This window comes from Suricata suricatta, chromosome 6 (genome assembly GCF_006229205.1).
Source record: "Suricata suricatta isolate VVHF042 chromosome 6, meerkat_22Aug2017_6uvM2_HiC, whole genome shotgun sequence".
Taxonomy (NCBI): domain Eukaryota; kingdom Metazoa; phylum Chordata; class Mammalia; order Carnivora; family Herpestidae; genus Suricata; species Suricata suricatta.
This window is the reverse complement of record NC_043705.1, coordinates 83955500-83974779: the sequence shown is the minus strand read 5'-3', so window position 1 is coordinate 83974779 and position 19280 is coordinate 83955500. Positions and strand designations below refer to the sequence as shown.

At 41.4% G+C, this 19280-nt stretch overlaps 1 protein-coding gene and 1 long non-coding RNA gene across 7 annotated transcripts in view; one reads left to right on the top strand and one right to left on the bottom strand.

Moving 5' to 3' along the window:
- Positions 1 to 19280, top strand: part of MCC (MCC regulator of WNT signaling pathway) — a 257976-nt gene that overhangs the window by 119539 nt on the left and 119157 nt on the right. The gene's annotated exons all lie outside the window — the stretch shown is intronic.
- On the bottom strand, positions 1367 to 10899 carry LOC115294737. 6 transcript variants are annotated; one of them, XR_003910107.1, is made up of 6 exons: positions 10664 to 10899; positions 8042 to 8125; positions 5343 to 5442; positions 3778 to 3983; positions 3027 to 3117; positions 1367 to 1879 (listed from the first exon to the last, which is right to left on the bottom strand). It is a non-coding gene; the product is annotated as an uncharacterized LOC115294737 (long non-coding RNA). The 6 variants fall into 6 exon arrangements; XR_003910106.1 differs by lacking the exon at positions 1367 to 1879 and adding an exon at positions 6036 to 6093 and having other exon boundaries at positions 2702 to 3117; XR_003910105.1 differs by lacking the exon at positions 1367 to 1879 and adding an exon at positions 4334 to 4392 and having other exon boundaries at positions 2702 to 3117.

Genomic DNA, 19280 nt, shown 5'->3' with positions numbered 1-19280 from the left:
ACCGCATCATGTCCAGTGGGCTCATAATCCTATAGCTGGGGAAACTGAGGCCCAGGGAATAAAGTCAGATTTGACCCCACTCTTCTGATGGCAGTGCACAGTCAGAATATAGCTAAGACCACTGTGTTTTTTCTCTCATTCGTATTGCATTCTATAGTTAGAGATTCGAGGGATTTTTGTTGGGTGCTATCAATTTAGTTTTTGGAGTTCATATATGTTTACCTTTTATCTCCTTAACGTATTGATGTCAGCTATTAGAAACAATACAACAGCCAAGCTAAATTCCTTTGGAGTAAAAATGTAGCTCACCAGAATCCATTTTAGAATTCTGATTTGGACATTTTAAGGCTAGTCATGGTTTTCTGACAAATTGTACTGGTCTAAAATTTGCCTCATTTGGTCTTTAAAAAGACCTGTGTGCATCCGTGTGTATTTTGTTAACAGTAGAACCTTGAAAACTGTTAACTAGGGAATCAGAGCTTCCCATCAAAATTCATCTTTAGGAATTATCGACATTTGGCAACTGTTTAAACTTGTCTGTTTCTGGTGATTGAAGTTATCTTTAATGACTGTTGCTAGTTCATGAAGACATTTTTTGGTCTTAAACTTGGAGCTTAGAAGAATGCATGTAGATTTTTAGGGCACTACTCCATCAATAAAATCAATTTGGCTAGTCAAAGCTCTGGCTCTTCAGAATTAGAAGTGGCTACTTAGAATTATTTCAGACTAAATTGTAAACAGAGTTAATGATGGTTTGCAAAGTAGGGTGCTGAATGGGAATACAACATCAATGACTTCACATAATTACAATGATTTTCTGATAAGAGAAGTAATTCTACCCTTCATTGTAAAATATAGAAAGTCAGAAAGATGCTAAAACCAAAATGACCCTTTAAAGTCCCATATTCAGATAACATTAATCTTTTTTTTTTTTTTTGAGAGAGAGAGAGAGAGAGAGAGGTATCAATTGATCATGGATGGGTCTTAATCTTAGGACTGTGAGATGATGGCCTGAGCCGAAACCAAGAGTTGGATGTTTAACCAACCGAGCACCCCTACCCAGTTACCCCTATCATTTATCTTTAATATTTTCTATTGTATAGAGAAAAAGTTAACCTTGTTTACATTATTGAGATCCTAAATGGCAAATGTATACTTGTTTTGGGTAAGAAGGGCTGGAATTGTAGTATGAGGATTTCTCAGGTCTGTAATAGGAATTTCTGTTAAGTAGCTTCTCATGGGCCACCCCTCCCCACCCACACACACATGAAAGGGGAAGAAGAAAGAGCCCACAAACTAGAATACTCTTCTCCTGTCTACTTTGTTCACCAATGTAGCTTGATAAGGGTTGAAAGCAGAGAGGTGAAGAGGTGGGGGGTGGGGGAAGGAGGAAATCAGTGACCCTGTCTGGGAGGGATAACAAGTAAGCTTTGCAGGTGGGTTCCCTATGCAATACATTCCATAAATCTGAATCATACCATATTTATTTTTCTTCATTAGATTTCGGAACTGGAAGTACCATGCTGAAAACTTGAAATGCATAAGGTTATTAAATTGAAAACACGGGAGACAGAGGGTGGACTTGAAGAAGAAATAGAAATAAGACCAATGGAGGCATTAGGAAAGAGAAAATGGCAAATTCAAAAACCGGGGCGGTGGAGGGGGGGTAAGCAGTAGAGATGGGCCAGTGGAGTCCAGAGCCAGCTGAGAAGTTGTGCTCAGGGAGGACAGTGTGATGAGCTACATCTGTGCTGAAACTGTGGGAGGAGGGTGTCAGGCCGGCACAGTGTTCCTCCTCTGTAGAAATCCTCTTTGGCTGCTCTTGTGAGGTGGGATGAGAAATATCTAGCGAATACGTAGTGCAGCATATGAAGCCATTCTTCAGGTAATTAAAAATCAAGATGTAAGTATGCATAATAGTAGCTGAAGTGAACACACCCAAAGCCCTTGGGTACGGAGAGTATGGGGCTGGGTGTTAAATGTGCTAAATCGTTTGATACCCCAGTATCCACGGCAGCTGGGCACAAAGGTGGAAAATGGTGGAGCTGGGAGTTGAACCCAGGCGTGCCTGTATCTAAGGCTTATGCCCTTGTCAACTCCAGGAGGCCTTGGTTCTGATGCTTCCCAGTGCGAGCTGTAAACAGGTGCTATATTCTTGCAAAACACACTCAGTTCCCAACTGAATTGCTGAATTTTATAGTTAAGTCCTACTGAATTCAGCTTCATCCTTTTGTCTTTTAGAGAACTTGCATAAGATTAATTAGTAAATGAGACAATACACTAACATCTTAAAAGAAATCAATGGAGACCAATTCAATTTGCCTTTGTTGAACAAAATCCTACTATCTACTGTTTTTAAAGTCTTGGAATACAAGCACATGGCAATCCAAAAGCCCCAAACCAGTTTGGGGAAGAATTTTTCTTGGATTTCCTCTGTAAGGAATGTAGAACCAGTCACTTAAGAGTACTGAGCATTGCCCTGAAGTAGCTCCTGTGTTACTAACAGCCAGTGTACTTGCCTCTAACAGCATTTGAGAAGACAAATGTACCCAGTGCTAGGCTGCAAATGGATTAAAGCAGTGTTGATCCTCATCTGTCAGAACAATTAACATGAGTAAAATACTTGCCCTACTTAAAGCAGATGGAGGGGGAGGGAAGGGGGAGGGGAGGGTGCTCTGTGGTACTGTTCATAAGATTAATGTTGCTATATGGCAGAGAGAGCACTGGATTTATTTTCTGAACATTACATGGATTTACAGGGATGTCAGTTATTGCTGAAAGCACAGACTGTGTTCTTAAAGGGTCTCTGTAGGGTATTGAATGAGACACAGAAGAGGTGTGGGGGTGGGTAATGGTACATGAAATAAATCACATTTTTAACAGTAAAGTATGACTTGTTGACCATTTGTCCTCTAATTTTTAAGCTCTGCTGAATTCAAGGCTTAACAGTAAGCTGGCTTCTTATAGGATGTATAAATAATTGTTAGAAGATTTTTTTTCTGATAAAATAAATAGAATAGACAGACCTAGGACTGTAATGACTTGAGACCACAGCTTGCTTGGTGTTCGTACAGAGACTTGAGATCCCCTTTGCCTTCCATTAGAGCTGGATCCACGCTACCAGGGTGGGAGGAAACGAAAACAGCACATTCATTAAGAATGAGACATCTAGGAGGATTTTATTATTCTTTGACAGTGGACGTGGAATGGGAAAATTGTTGAGGTTAGCACAAGAATGATAGAAGGTGACAGTTGTATGAGAAATAATATTTACATGAGTGCTGAATCAAATTTTAATTATAGGAAGCCTGTTGAGGAGGGGATCGGGCTGCTGGCAGAAGTTCAGCTGTTGCTGCCAGGACAGGACGTCGGGTGAGGAGGCAATATGACGGAGGTGACCACTGGTCATGGGCAGAGTGGGGAGAGATTCTGCTCTTCCTTTGGATGTGCTCCCTACAGTGTCCCTCATAAATACATTTCCTGCCCTGCTGGCCACTGCTCCCTTGTTTGCTCCTAGTTCCCCAGCTACTGGAAGGATTTCAGAGTCCTCTGGTGTCAGTCATGGCTTTCATGTTTAAATTGGATACTTAGTTTCTTGCTAGAAAAGCTGCTGGGGGCTGAGATGTCAAGATGGTTCTCTCACTACTGGGATGTGCTCTTTCTGAAGAGGGGCGGCTCAAAGGTAGCATCTTAGTTAAATAAGAGCCGAGAGTAACTCTAGAATTGCTCTTCTCCGGTCTTTCATATTCCACTTGCACGAATTCCTGCTTCTCTTACCTGGTTCAGCAGCATCTCTTCCTTTCCTGGGCTTCGTCACCACTCACAGTTCCTTTCTTGCTCATTCCTCCTTGTGTACCATGCTCATATTTGGATCTCCAGGCTCCCTTTTCTGTAATTATGCTAGTCACTGATAGGAATATTGTTTGTGTGGACAGTGTCCAAACAGGCATTCTTTTATGGTTCTCTGAGGTAGTGACATAGTCCTTTAAAATGAGGAGAAACAAAAAATTCAATTCTGTTCTAATTTGAAAAGCAATTTTATGTGTGGTTTTTTTTTTAGGTTTATTTTGAGAGAGAGAGAGCGCGCGAGCGAGAGCGAGCAAATGAGTTGGAGGGGGAGGCAGAGGGAGGCAGACAGAATCCCTAGCAGGCTCAGAGCCTGACTCAAAAACCGTGAGATCATGACCTGAGCTGAAATCAAGAATCTGATGCTTAACCGACTGGGCCACCCAGGTGCCTGTATATATGTGTGTTTATGTATATGTTATAGCATTATTTAAATTAGTAAAGATCAGAAATTTCCTAAATAAGATTAAGAAAATTGTATACTTACTTGATAGCCTTTACTCAGTCATTAAAAGCATGAATATGAGGACTGTATACTTGGAAAACCTATACAAAATAACATTAACTTAGCAATACATGTATGCGATGATGATAGCCATTTAAAAAGATCAAAAATATATGGTTAAAAAATGGAAAGGACCATAGAGAAGTCTAATAGCTGTTGTAATTGTGATTTCTCAATGTAATTTCTTTCTACAAAGTGGTTTTAAAGGTAAAACATAGTTAATGTTAACATGGTTTATAATCCCAAGCAGACTTCCGTAATTGATTTTCATGTTCCGGTTTGTTTTGAGATTGTGTGGCAGACACACAAACCTCTGGCTGTAGATTTTCCGTCCTTGTGTGCCTCAGAGGCTTTGTGGCTTCCCAGCCACTGTGGAAAGTTCACACTATGTAATTGTACAAATGTCACAATGACCCTCCAGTGCCTGGTTTAATTAACTCTTCCAAAGTTCCCCTTGCGCCATACAGAGGAACTGAGTAATGTTAAATTTTAACATACACACATTTCACATTTGCTGCGTGCTGGGCATGGTGCTGGTTGTTGTAAACCAGTCAGACACGTGCGTGCTCCTCAGGGGGATCTAGAGGAGGAGACCCAGGAAATGGAGCCATTGGGCGGTGTGGTGGGTGCTGTGATAGGAAGGAGGAAGGGCACATGGGAACGATGCCCACCATGATTCAAGAAGTCTTTCCAGGGGCACCTGGGCGGCTCAGTCAGTTGAGCATCTAGCTTTGGCTCAGGCCATGATCTCACAGTTTATGGGTTCGAGCCCTGCATCAGGCTCTGTGCTGACAGCTGGCTCAGAGCCTGGAGTCTGTCTTCAGAGTCTGTGTCTCCTCTCTCTCTAGCCCTCCCTGTTCACGCTGTCTGTCTGTCTGTCTGTCTCTCTCTCTCAAAAATAATAAAACATTAAAAAAAATAAAGTCTTTCCAGAAACCAACTGAGATGCACAGTTAAGTGGCATGGGTGGGAGGCAGGGATTGTGACTTACCCAGAGAACTGCAATTTGTTCAGTATGGCCAGAGAAGATAGATTTTTGGGGGGAGGAGAGAGGGTGGTTCTTAGGCCACATTGAGAAATTTAGACTCCACCTAAGGGCAAAGGAAAGTCGTTGAAGGATTGTTGTTGATACTGATCTTTTAGCAAGATAAGTGATACACAGTATTTAGAATTGCATTTAGAGTGTTGGCTCTGGCTTTGGAGAACAGTCTGGAGAGAAGGCCAGAGACAGGAAAGCCAGGTAAAGCTCTGTTGGTGTAATCCAGGCGAGTGATTGTATCCTGAGCTAGAATGATGATAGTGGACACAGGAGGATTGAACAGTTTATGAAAAGATTCATGAGATAAGATCAACAGAAACCGATGAGAAGGGGCACCTGGGCAGCTCAGTCAGTTAAGCGTCGGACTCTTGGTTTTGGCTCAGGTCATGAGTTCAAGCCCCACATTGGGCTTTGTACTGACCGTGCAGAGCCTGCTTGGGCTTCTCTCTCTTTCTCTCCCCCTTTCTCTGCGCCTCCCCTGCTTGCACTCTTTCTCTCAAAATAAATAAATAAATAAACTTAAAAAAAAAAAAAAAAAGAAAAACTGATGGTAAGAGCGAGTAGTAGGGAGAAAGAATTCAAAAAGGATGCCCAAGCCTCTGACTTAGGCAAATAGGCAGGTAGAACGTGGCTCTTGGCACTTACTTGCTCATTAAGTTGAAGCAGCCAGCCAGGCAGCAGGGTAATGCGTGGGAGGGGTTGGCTGGCAAGGGAAGAAGACAGGGTGAGTTTGGAATATGTTGAGTGTGTCTGTGGGTACAGAGGTTGGGAAGGGAGCTCAGCATACCGGCCTGAGACACAAGGAGGTATCCCCCTCGCTATTGGGTTTGAAATCAGTATTTTACTTCTGTGTGTGAGGCACATGGTAGAGCTTCAACAGGAGATGTCATTCACCCTGAATTCTGCTGACAACAGTAGTCATTGGAATTCCAGGTGCCAGCAACACATTGCAGGAAGTAACTTTCAGATTCGAGAATTAATATTAGCTGTTGCTCCCAAGGCACAGTGCCTGTGCTCTTGCTGCTGGGTCTGGACTGTTAACACAATCCTTAGGAACCTAGCCTGATCCCAGCCTTACAACTTCATTGTGGTAACCCCCTCATTTATATGTGGCATTTTAATATATAAGAAAGGGGAATTTAGGAATTATTTCCCAGGGAGAAATCCATACACAAAGCACTTAACCCATTATAATAAACACTTGGTTGTGAGGTGGAGAAAATAGAATTCTCTTTAATTTTCTAAAGGATACTGGAATTTGACTTTCTTTTTCTTAATGGCGAAATCAGCTCTTTGAAAACCAGCACAGGATGTGGCCAATAGACTTGAAAGTGTTTTGCTCCTGTTGGTTGGGGGCAGGAAAAAAGGGACTATTAAGTGCAGTGGTTTTTCAGATGTGTTTTGTTGTTGTGTTGTTTTGTTTTATCTAGACCTATGCTGATCACAACATACTAAATTTATTTCTAGAGTGATTCATGAGTCAAGACCCACAGTTTGAAAACTTTCATGAAAAGTACTCTAGGGATAGTTGACTGGGGATCATTGTATATCTTTCTTGGATTTAACTGTATTTTAGAGTATATTAGAAGGAATGTCATATGATCATTAATTTATCCTCCAGTTCCTCTGTAGCAAATTGGCAATATCAGACAGCCTTCTTAATATTTTCCTGAGCAGGTTGAACGAGGCTTTCAAAAGTCTAATAAATTATGGTGGATATAGCATCATCTCATCTTATCTGTCACTGCTTTTTCTCCAGTTTGAGTGGCTAATTGAACACCAACTATAGTAATCTGATTTGCATTTTCCCTGTCAAATGTGCCACTCTATGAATAGCTAAATTAACTTAGTCTTCCTGGAATATACCCAAATGTTGAGAACCATTTAGGACTTTTCAAAACCATTTGGTCTATTAGCTCTGTCTTGAGATAAGCAGAATAAATGAGTCCCTGAAATCAAAGGGAAACTAATTGTAGTACCTCTTTCCAGCTCTGAGTCATCAAAGCTTGACTGTCTCAAGTATGTTCTAATGGGGTTCATTATTTTGTTTGTTCTACATTTGATAATTCTGAGATAATTTTACATTTGCATTGTTAATATCCATTTTTCAAAATTTGTTGACATGTCTTTATTTTCAAGAATAATAATTTATTAGCCTTCTCTTTTAAGGCACAAAAGCTACGCATGCCCATTGTAAAAAGTCAAACAACATAGAAGTGTCCCCTTAAAAAGCCAACTGTGTTCCTTTTCCTCATATATTTCCATCTTCCTCCTTAATGCATGTTAACAACTTGGTGTTTATTCTTCAATATGTATCTATCCTCATATAACATACACAAATATGGTGAATATTTTTATAAAAATAGATCAGGCTATATCCTAATTTTAACTTTTTAAAAATGTAATACTACCATGGGTTTCTAAGCTCTCCAATAGACCTCATTCTTTTTAAAAGCTACAAAATATGGGCTATGCTACAGTTTATGTATTTATTTCCTTGTAGATGATCACGATGTATTTTGGTCGTTGAGTTGTTGTCATCACTATATTGCTATAGCACCTTTGTGAATATATCCCAGAACCAGTAAATTAAGTCAAAAGAGGTGCTCCTTGGACATCCTAAATAATGCATGTGATCCCATGATCCTTACCAGTAGACTGGGCATGATTCACATCATTCCTTCCAGCTTCACTAGCAGGTAGATTTTTCTTAGTTGAGTCCCTTCAGCAACACACTGGGAAGAAGATGGGTCAGGAACACTGAGTCAGGACATCTTTTAGACCCAAGGTTGCTTCTCTCTCTACACCTCCGTGTCCTTGAGCCATTGTTCTTTATGTGTTCTAAATCTTTCCTAGCATTGGCTCTAGGACTTTGTTTTTGTTTATCAGCTGTAAACTTTTTTCTTTCTTATGAGAGGGAGGGAAGGTCCCAAGTGGGCTCCATGCTCAGCACAGAGCCCAATGAGGGGCTCAATCTCATGACCTGGGATCATGAGTTGAGCCAAAATCAAGAGTTGGATACTCAATTGACTGAGCAACCCAGGCAACCCTAGGACTTGTTAAAAGTAGTTCCCGGACCTCTCTACTCCTGCATGGCAATGATACAAAAAGGATCCCATTCTAGTAAGGTTTCTGTACTTCTCAAGCATAAATTCCTAATCTGTGATTTTAGTCAACCTAGTATGCCCCAGTGCTACCCTCCTCTTTATTTTGCCCTTTGTGTTGCTATTGCAGTAATTTGGGTTCATCATGCCATTGACCAGAATTGGGTGCAGTGGCCTGTAACTCCCTTGTATGCCTTTGCTCAGTTTATACTCAGCAAGTGCAGAGTAAGGATGCTGTTTTAACCATTTTGGGTTAGAGCTGCTAACCCAAATAAGATATTAAAGACAAAAACAGTTCTAGATCACTTTGATTTCAATCTTTCAGTAACTGTATGGGTGCTTTTACTGCACTAACTGTTAGGAATAGAACACACTAAGGAAAAAACAGGCATGTGTTTTTCTTCAAGGGATTTGTGTCTAGTAAGGAGAGCCACTAGAAAGAAAATTGCAGTTGATAAAATGCCTATGTTTTCATGTGGCATTCAGTCTTAAACTTGACTTAACTGACTTTGGGGGAAGTGGGGATGGGGAGACTAGAAGTTCTGATCCAAGCCCTATGAGATTAAAAAAAAAATCTTCATAGTAATTTTGTCTGAATAATAAATAGCTAAAATAGTTTTTAAAAACAAAGAGGTATTTTACATTAATGTAATGTTAAACATTAAAATACTGTCATTTAAAATAGCATAAAAGGATTTACTTATATCGTAATGGCTGCAATAAGAACAGTACAAAGGGCATAATTATTTAGTAGTACTAGGATAATTATTAAGTAAAAACAAATTTGGATTTGTAATTTGTATATGCAGTGAAATTCCATAGGGAGTAAAGTTTTAAAAAATGAATTTTAAAAAAATACAGGTAGCTATCTGATTAGAGTTGAGAAGGAATTTCTAAACAAAAAGTGGAGGGAAGAAATCTGAAAAGGAAAAGATCTGTAAAGGAAAAGACAACATAATATAAAACATAGATATAAAAAACGTATATAAGTTAAAAGGTGAACAGCCAATCAGGAAAGAATATTTTCAATATATATGGTGGAAGATTATCTCTGTAATATACAACAAACCCTAAGAGGTCAACATCCTGTCAAAGCGGGCAAAGGGCATGAACAGGCAATTAGAAAAATAAAATCAAATGTCTAATAAACTTCTGAATAAAGTTTAGCCTCAAACAATCAAGGAAATGAAGACTAGAAGTCATTTTGGAGCTGTATTGACAAAAAGACTGTTTAAATGGTGTATCTAGATTTGTTGGGAGTAAAGCAAGAGAGTTACACCTAACAGAAGTGTATATCGCAAGAGCTGTTGTGGGGGAAGCAATTTCCCATTGAGAGGCTCTGGCCAAACAATTCTATTTCCAGGAGTTTGTCCTAATGTTCTTCACCGCAGCATTATACAACAAGGACGGTTGGTTACACGTCCGATAATTCATTGTTGGTTAAAGTATGGTACATCTAGCACGTAAGTCGTTCTGTTCAGATGGCCAGATGGCCACAGGTGAGGTCGTCTTTCTCATAGCCTGCTTTGTTCTGGGTTCTGTCCATGTGTCAGAGGTGTGGAGAAAGAGAGAACTCTCGGATTTGCCGCCCCTGGTCCCTTTTATTCAAACAAGATTGCTTAGAAGGGGAAGAGGTGTATATGGAAAATAAAGATTTCTCAACTATAAACCTGTACAAAGTATGTGACCACATGTGGAATATAGGAAAATGAAGCCATATTCTGTATCCAAATGAATTGCTAAAGAAGCTAAGAGGCTGCTGTAAGTTCCAAAACTGTACCCAGGCTATTAAATAACCTTAAAGAGGAGGTGATTTTGAAACCTGAGAAACTTGTGTTGTTTTGTGGCCACATGGAGAAGGTGTGCCAGTCAGCTCTGAGTCCTGTCTCATTTTTTTTTAAGTTTATTTATTTATTTTGAGAGTGAGAGCATATGCGCACCCAGTGGGGAAAAAGAGAGAGAGAGAGAGACAGAGAGAGAGAGAGAATCCCAAGTAGGCTCTTGCTGTCAGCACAGAGCCCAACACAGGGCTCAGTCTCCTGAACCGTAAGGTCAATGACCTGAGCTGAAATCAAGAGCTGAATGCTTAACTGACTGAGCCAGCCAGGCACCCCAGAATCCCATCTCGTTTTTTAAGTGGAATTTGATCATCGTTATTAAGTCAGATACCTGGATTGTTTGAGCTGAATTATGTTCATTTGGTAAGACCTTTCCACTGGTATCTGTCTCTGTTGTCTTCTACTCAATGAGTGGAGGTAAGTATCCTATGTGTTTTCATAAAGAATTCTTTCCCTAAATATTTTTCTTTCTAAGGCTTCCACAGTGCCTGACGTCAGTCAGCCACAACTGGATAGCTTTCGGTTTTACTTTCTTTAGGACAAAATGTTCAACTGCTGCTAGATCCGTCATGGAGGCAGGGAGGGGAGAGCCTTCCTTTGGCAGGGCTTTCTGCAATAGTGTCAGTTACTGACGAGTTCCATGACTGTTGACAAACAGATCTCTCTGAAACTCTTTGAAACCTCACCATTTCTGGAGAATTTCTTCTCAATAACTTCTTTTCTTGGAGGCTGCCTAAGAACCACTATGAAATGATAGGGAACATGGAGCTACCAGTTACATTTTCTGGGTTAAGGGGATTTCCGCCTTCTGCTTGTCTGTGCATTTTTGCCCCTGTCAGCTAACTGCAGAACAGAACCGTAATACATTTTGGGGCAGGAATGCAGACTAATCAGTACCCATGTGATGAAACAGCTCTATTGTCTGTGCATCCTCCTTTAGTCTCCAGAGTTATGGCTCCCTGTCTGATGGGAAATTACCTTGTAACATGCTGTGGTTATGCCTTGCAGAATTTGTCTCTGGAACTTCCTTGTGGGTACACGAAGCTGTGATAAGCTGTTTTTTTCTGAAAGAGATATCTGAGTGAACTTGCAGTAACTCACTTTCTGTGATTCATTGAGGTCATGGCCAAATGCCCCAACAAAACAGAAATGCTCCACAGAAGCACCAGGCATATTTAAAAGCCAAAGCTTTTAGGGACACACATTCCCAACACTTCAGTGAAGTGTCAGTTCAGGATGCAGAAATCCCAGTGTGGGAGCTACACATGCCCGTCTTTGCCTTTAGAAGACTCCTGTTAGTGTAACAGTATTGCAAGTGATTTGGCAATACTTGGATCCTGACCCTCAAATTTCAAGACTTGTCCTTAACGATCCATTTGCATTAAGGCTCCTTTGTGGGCACAGAACACATCAGAGGTGCTTGCTTATACTCTAACTGCTGACTCCATTAGCAAAGAGTCTGTTGTTCATAACATGACTTCTTTTCAGACTTAATAAACAGAGGCAGCATAAAGTGTGTTCGAGATGAATTTTAAAGACCCAAGTTAAATATAAAAGTCAGTAAATACCCCCTTGAACTGTATCATGTATTATAACATTTTAATTGTGCTTGTAGCCTACAACATTTATATAAACCTTTTCCTGTCTCCCCAGTATTCATGGGAGGTGGATAAGGTGAATATGAGTTTTCACAGAACAAATAAGGAAACAGAAGTGGAAGGCACCTGGGTGGCTCAGTCGGTTAAGCGTACGGCTTCGGCTCAGATCATGATCTCATGGTTCGTGGTTCCAGCCCCGTGTTGGGCTCTGTGCTGATAGCTAGCTCAGAGCCTGGAGCCTGTCTTCAGATTCTGTGTCTCCCTCTCTCTCTGACCTTTTCCTGCTCAAACTCTCTTTTTCAAAAATAAATAAAAACATTAAAAAAAAAAAAAAGGGAAACAGGAGAGCAGGGAGGGGTAGACAGGAATTGGGCCCTGAGATACTTTCGTTACAGGCACACACAAAAAAAGCAGTGAGCTTCCCATCATTCATGTGATTGTGTTTTATCAGAAATTTTCAGGAATGTGGCTCCCTGCCTGAGAGGTGGAAAATTGCATATTGCCCAATCCTACAAGAGAAGGATGGTTCTGCCGTGGGGTAGAAATCACATTGAAGAAGAGGAGGGAAAAAAAATGAAAGAAATAATGGAACCAGGTACATTCTATGGCCCATTTGTCCTCGTTCAAAGGAAGTAGTTGCTGGAAGGAAAGAAAGAAAAAGAAAAAGAATGTGGATACCACGATAATTATTTCTTTCCATGAAGACAAGACCTGTCTGTGATCTTGACCTTTGAAACAAAATTTTGTGCTTTTTATTAAAATTTCCAGTTTTATACTGGAGTTTAGATGTGGGATAGATGCCTCTAATCTGTCACAGTAGCTGCAACCAAGGTATCATGCATTTGCCATCCCCAGAAGAAAGTACGTTATTTAACCAAAGTGAAGTTGGACAATGCATAAATGTCGGGGCAGAATAGAAACGTATCATTTATGCCTATCTCCTGAGCAGTGCACTTTGCTGGCTGGTCTCTGAATTGCCTCTTGCTGCTTGAATAGCTACTATTAAAGAAATGAGGCATTTTGTTTTCCAGACAGCCCTCTGATTGTTCCCTACACTCACACAGGAGTGCCTGGCTGCAGAGCTTTCTATTTTTCTCCTAGGTCATCCCACAGCAGTTCAAAAGGTGATCTGTCATGGGAAGGGGGCAAGTCGATGCATTTTAAGAAACCCACCCTTGTTTCTCCCCACACCCAGAATGTGACCTGCACAGAATATCTGAACTTGAACATTAACCCCCTTGGCTCTGCACCTGAGCAGTTTGACCAGGTCTGAATGAGAGAATTATTTTTTGAGAACAACCTCGAGCTGTTTCTTGGTCCACAACTCAACCCCCCCTAATTATCTAAGGATGAATGCTCCTTGTTGTGCTTGGCTGGCAAGGTGTGGGGACAGTGTTAGAGGAGATGATGCAAGATGAAGGCTTTGGCACATTTAGGTGCAGGAATGAGTGAGTGGTCCTGCAAGAAGTCTTTGAAACAGCCCATTAAAAAAATTGAGGTATAATTGACATATAGTGTTAAGTTTCAGGAATACAACGTAATGATTCAATATTTGTATATGTTGCAAAATGATCAGCACCATGTCTAATTTAACATCCATGATCACCCATAATTATAGAATTTTTTTTCTTGTTGTGAGAACTTTTAAGATCTCCTTTCTTAGCAGCTTTCAAATATGCAGTGCAGTTTTGTTAACTACAGTCCTCATGCTGTGTACTACATCCCCATGACAATTTGTTTTGTAACTGAAGGTTTGTACCTTTTGATTTCTTTCGACCCGTTTCCTCCCCCGCCCCAAACACCAGTCTGTTCTCTGCATCTGTAACCTTGGTTTGTTTTGTTTTCCCCAAAGGTCCCACTTTTTTTTTTTTTTATCTACAGTGTTAATTCTCATCATTGTTATTTCCTTATTTTCCTTTCTCCTTGTGGATTTCTTGGCTTCCTTCAGAATTAATGGCTGCCTCCTTGTATATGGCATGTCAACTTCATTTTTCCTTTCCCCCTGTACTTTGGATTGAATTCCTTCCCCTTTTCTCTCTTCCCTTCTTACCTACAAAAGAGCAAGAGCAATGCAAATCAGTATCTCTTCCTCCCCAGCAGGCATGTGGGATGGTGACAATTCCAAAATTCCTATACTGGAAGGACTCAGGATACTCTGGGGCAGCGGTTTGGGGAGCGGGAGGCACAGAGGTCTTGCTTTGTCTGTTTACCTAGCCAGCACAGCCTCTGTCTGGATTGATTGCTTCTATTAGACACCTGCGGGAGAACTGGGGGGTATTATGGGAGCTGAAGCCTGCCTGAGCTACTGTTACTAGTCGAGCCCAAATTCAAGGGATCTTTGCTTTACAGACTTTAAGAGATAAAATGCAGTACATGGAATTAGCATTGCTCAGTCCTTTGTCACTGCCTTGGTCTCCTCTCCTCACCTCCAGTCTGTTTGTCCTCTTCTTCCCCACCCCCAGGCACTAAAGGGCTTAATAAAAAAACCACAGACACAGCAGAAAAGTATGGGTTGCTATGGCCTGTACACTGTTCAAACTTGGAGACTGAGAATTCCATAAACCACAAGAGTTTTGTCCATATAGTATATTCTGGAATTTGAACTTACCATAAGAGAGGTCTGCTTTACATTATCATCTTTCATAGCATAGATTTATCATTCTGTATCTCTATTAATATATTTCTGTGGAAATCAGTTAACTTCTGGTGCATGGCTAATCTTTTCTAAAAGTTTTTTTTAAGTACATGAATAAAAAAGTGTTTTTGTCTATAAAATGCAGTGGGATAAAGAAACGCAAGTATGTTTTTTCAGAAGGTTCCAAAGAATAGATCATGTAAAGCACTGGTCTGAATGGATATGAAGCTACTCTTAACATCTGGAATTTATCAGGAAAAAAGAACACATACTCAGCAAAATAACTCCACATTTAAGTTATCAATTCCTTAAGGCTCCCCAGCTGCCATGTTGATGTGAGCATGTACTGCACTCTGTAAGCTCCAGATAGTCTTGCTGGGACATGTCCACGGTTTAATGTGCACAAGCTATGTGAAATGACTAAAGAAAAGTCAGCTTAACCTCGTTGCTTTACAAGGACACTCTCAGGCTCTGTGTGTCCTCAGGAAATGATATGATGTGTTTCCACTTTTTCTTTGTGAACATAAATCTGTTGCCCAAAAGAATATAAAATCTGGAATCAGGTGGGTTAACTTTGTAATTTTAAAAGTTTTAAGACAGTAGACAATCTTTGAATAGTTTGAGTTTCTTTTAAGATGGCAATTGAAAGGTCAAACCGATACTACACATTAGGTGTGCCTACCCTAGGAGAGATTGTTTTAAAGGTATGACGGGAGACTCCACCTCCTCCAGTGCCACTTAAGGTGGAAGTTCTCTGTACCTTTTTCACCCTGTCATTTCGGGAGGCAGGGAGCTGTTCCTTGATATATCAATCACTTTAAATATCCAGTTTTGTTGCAGTCATTTTGTGGGTAGTTGTCGCCCCTGCAGGTATGTAAATACCATAGTTCTCTGGCCACAGTGCAGAAGGGAACGAAGCGCTCCAATCCTGTGTTCCCGTACATGCTGTTCTGTCAGCAATTGCTATCGCTAGGGATTTAAAAACCCTGAGAACAAACAAAAGGCTTACTTTGAGTTGCCTGTGCCTCCCTTGAAATAACCTCTGTTTTTCTTTGCCACATGAAAAGAAATGTCCTCCATAATTGCTCTGTGTGTTGACTCACCTTTTTTGCCCCAGCTCATGTACTGGTGTGAAACGGGCGAATCATCAGACTGGAATGAAATTTCAAGAGGCTGTAGACTAAACTCCCAGGCAGGACTGCACCTACATTAGCCCAGAGAGCTGAAACCCACACCTCTCTTGGAAGGGTTTCTGGGAGTGGAGTTCCACAGCCACTGTGGCACCTTCTAAGATGTAACAAGCTTCAGTGTCAGGAGAGACTGGGAGCAAACTCGAATCCTCGTGCTAGGATGTAAATTCATTATCTCGGGCTGTATATACGCTGGTGACTCTCCACAGAAGAGCTCATCCTATGCCTCTCAGCTGGTACTAATTTGCCTTCATCCTTCTTGCCTCAGAGCTAAACGATCCCATTCCACTTTTGTGATATTTTTCTGGGAGCCCAGAACGAAGCTCACTGTTCTTTATAAAACGGTGCCCTAGATTGAGATTGATGGGAAGATGGTTTCACAGTGTCTTTGGATTTGTAATCCTGTTCATCCATCTCAGAATGATATCCTCGCATCAACACAGTTTTAGAATTAGCATTTCAGAATCGTGGCTGCACAGGGCAGCTTGCATCTAAATGCCAGGCAAAACCTTGCTCACCATTTTTTCCCACCCCTGCATGTAGTCCTGTGCCTCATGACTGACAGTGTCAACTTCTTTAGCAGTGAGGCTAAGCTTTAATAGTTGGGGTAAATTTTGGGTTTTGTATTGTTGAAACTGCAGTATTTGTAGTTGCTGCCAGATTTAGGCTTTGCTTTGACACTTTTATCTGGATTGGAAATGTTGCATTCGTAAACTGCTTACCAATCTTTAATACGTCTTCTGCTCTCTGGAAACAAAATAAGGCAGTTTTAGAGGGAATTTTTGTTCATTTACTAGTGCTCTATCTATAAGGAGGTAAGTAAGGGGTGGGGAGGAAGTAAACGTAGCAAGAATGTCAAGGGTTAGATGTCCCCTTGTTTGGCTGTGGCATGTTTGAACTCTTAATGAGGCCAAACTTCTTGAGGTTGGAAAGATAGGCAGTTCATCGCTTATAAGCACAGGAGGAATGTAGTTTGCAGTGAACCTGTATGATGGGAAGAAAATGATGCCCTATCCAAAATACGTGATAAAAGAATACCTTCCCTCAGGAGGCCCTGTGCCAAAGCTCCCCACCTTCCAGGCAACCAGGTATGTTGTCTCTGTCCCCGTCATTGAGCTAAGTCCAGAAGCATGTTTGGATTTGTTGCAAACCACGCCTTACAGGCTGGGAGACCGTGCCTTCTTCACTGGGGGCTCCTCTCTTTCAGGAAAGTCAGAAACAACTCCTAGTATCTGTGCCCAAAGGAACGTGGCTTTCAGCAGCCCTCTGGTGTGGCCGCCTCTTTATCCTTTCTGCTGCTTTGCTACCTGAAGCCCCAGGAAAACGGAAGGGCAGAGATGGGCCCTGGTGTAGGGGATCTCAGGTTGTCCTTACTTCCCCGCCTGTGGTCAGTGAGTTCTGCCATGACTCTGACTGTAATTTATTCATTTCAGAGTTAGTCTGTGAAATAAAGTGGCCAGCAAAGGGGAATAAACCAATAAAATCATCCAGGCATATGTGATGAAATGTGTTCCTTATAGGTAGAGGGGGATAAAAGGAGGCTTTGTTTATTAAAATAATGCCAAGCTGTGATGTACCTGTTGGAATTCCTATAGTGTGATTTCTAGAGGCAAAGGACAAGGGTAGGGTGCCTTTGAAGGTTGAGGGCTCCTTACAGGAAATGAGCAGGAATGCTGTCAAGCTGGATGCAAACCACAGTGTGGCATACTAGTGGCTCACTTGCTTGTGTCAGAGCTTTGAGCTGCAGTCCTGACATCTTTGTGGTTTAGCAAGGGATTGTGCAACACTCACCGGCCTTGGCCAGGCTAGCACTGGCAGATCAGGTGGGGGGCACTCCCCATCTGGGTTAAAGGCTCCCTTACATGCACGGGTTCTGTTTGGGTTTGTTTGGCCCTTCTCCTACCCTGTAGCTCCTCTCCAGCGCTGAGCACAGTCAAAGCAAGTACTGGGGATCTTGCCGAAACTCCCTTCTGGTACTAGTGGCTTTTCCAGTTTGTGCGGCACTGCTGTAAACCATCTGGTGCTGGGCACCGTCCAGCTCTGCAGTCTTGAGGACTCCGATCCTCTCCGTTGGCCCACATCAGATCACCGGATCTGGGAATGCGTGACTCGGGATACTCCTGGTAGATGAGGTGCAGTAATGGTAAATGGGATAGGTCAGTTTGGGAGTTTGGGGTTTCAAGTACTAGAGAAACTGACTGTGCCTCAGTTTTGTTATCTACAGAATGAGGTAATAATCTATCTTGTTGGGTGGGAATTCAGTGAAATCCATGTAAGGCAATTGGCATGGTGTCTGGTTCATAGGAAGTGTGCTGGCCAGAATTCATCTGGAGTGTTGCTCTTGGTTCTAGGTAGTACTTATCAAAAGGAACATAGACCTGCTGGAGGGACCATGGAGGGATAGAGAATTGTTCTAGAGATTTGATGACTTGGAGGGGATATTAACAATATAGTGAATTACTTGGAGAGCTTGATATGGTAAACATAAGGTTTCAAATAAGCTATTTTACGTATATTTACATGCAGAAAAATATCTGACATATATTTGTGAGTGATGCGATCTCCAGGTGGTGGGGTTAAGGATAATGTAAATTCTGTCTGAATTTTCCAATTTTCTAAAGGTGCCTGTTTAATAAATACTGTCTGAAGTTCCATCATGGGCCTGGCTTAGTTCATCCGGTGCATTGGCTATATCCCCAGTGATTGACTTGTATGCCTCCTGGGAACTCATAGTCCTGCAGGGAAATGGGTCAGCAAAAAACATACATGATACATTGTCAGGTACTAATAAGTGTGATTGATGAAAAATAGGAGTAAAAGGGTAGATATGGGGTGGGGGGTGGAAAACTTGTTCCAGGTGGTTGGTGGGGACAGGTGGAAGGCAGCCTGAATGAACATACATATGCGAAATAACAAATACCATCTTGATAATTATATATATATATATATATGTATTTTCCTCTGTTTTGTTGACAGCATAGTGTTTTATACATATCATGTGATTCATTCCCCTAATCTTTTTTGTTTTTCTACCATCACGAACAGATTTCTGTTCACAGTAACTTGTGTCTTTTTACCATTCAGATGTATTTTCATGAAAATTCACTTTGGGGTCACTGTATATATCCCATTTGGTTCTTAATCTTCTCTTGCCTGTGATATGAGGAGACCGTAAGTCCGGAGGAACACACTGGGTGTGAGGCTAGCCCAGTTTCTAGGCTGCTGAGGATTAATGTGTTTGCAGCTTTTCTGCAGGACCTGCTCAGTGCAGGAGCAGCGGATTCAGTTGCACAAGCGGAAATCAAAGTGTAGATTACTGTGATTAATGTGTTCTAGGCCTCAGTGTGATGAGTCATTCTGATTGCTTAATCAGGGTTTGTGAAAACAAAAAGGTAGGATAGTAACCATCACTGTTCTCAAAGCTCAATTTTATCTTAAACCTTTCTTAGCAAGCTCAATGCGTGGCATGATAATGAAGATGGTAATGGTCATTGTGGCTCACCTTCGGCCAGGCCACACTGTGGT